Genomic DNA, 830 nt, shown 5'->3' with positions numbered 1-830 from the left:
AGAGTCGCAGACGCAAGATGATATGGGGAGGAATGAAAAAAAAAGCAGAACAAAATGCCACGTATGGATGTGAAAAGCACTCGTGCCTTCGCATGATCCTGTGCTTGTCTGCGTATTGCCCCTTTTCTTTTCCGCAGCTTTGCCGTTTCCCCTCATGACGAGGGACACCTCAGCGCGTGGCATCTCAGGGGGCCACCACACAGCACGGTGGGCGGAAGCCGAGCAGCCCTTCTATCCCTGTCAATGCCCTGCCACTTCTGGCGGTGACGCGGCCAATCACCTACCACGTAGGGGGGAGGTCAGAGCGATGTATCGCTACTGATGTCGGCGCTCGGGTTCTGGATGGCGTGGCATCGGAGCGACCTCGCGACAGTGAACACGCTTGTGCCATCCATGCGATTACGCAGAGTGTCAGTGTCACTCGACCGTGTCTCACACGGCCCGGCTGGTGGCTGGGGGGCCTGAGCGCCACCACGAGGGAGACGCACCACGTGGCAACCCAGCATGGCTGGAGCGGCTGCGAGGCGATCTGCAAAGCAGGCATGGGCAGATAGAGTTCGAGGCAGAGGCTCTGCTCAGCTCACCGATCTGATATTGCCCTAACGCGTGTGTCAACGGCATGCTTTTCACCACGCTGGTGCGGCCTGTGGGGCAAGCCGGGGGAGGAGGATAGAGTGCAGTGGACGCCATAGTGTATGGCAGAGAATGGACACACGCTGCAAAGAGGAAAGGAAATGCCGTTTTTTTTCCTGAAGTGCGCATCGCTCGGCGCTATCGCATCGCTGTCACGGCCACTCTGCGAGTGCGACGTCGTTTGCCGGTATGTGATG

The sequence above is a fragment of the Leishmania donovani genome, chromosome 33 (assembly GCF_000227135.1).
Source record: "Leishmania donovani BPK282A1 complete genome, chromosome 33".
Classification (NCBI taxonomy): domain Eukaryota; phylum Euglenozoa; class Kinetoplastea; order Trypanosomatida; family Trypanosomatidae; genus Leishmania; species Leishmania donovani.
The sequence above is the reverse complement of the archived record's forward strand: the minus strand, read 5'-3'. Positions refer to the sequence as shown.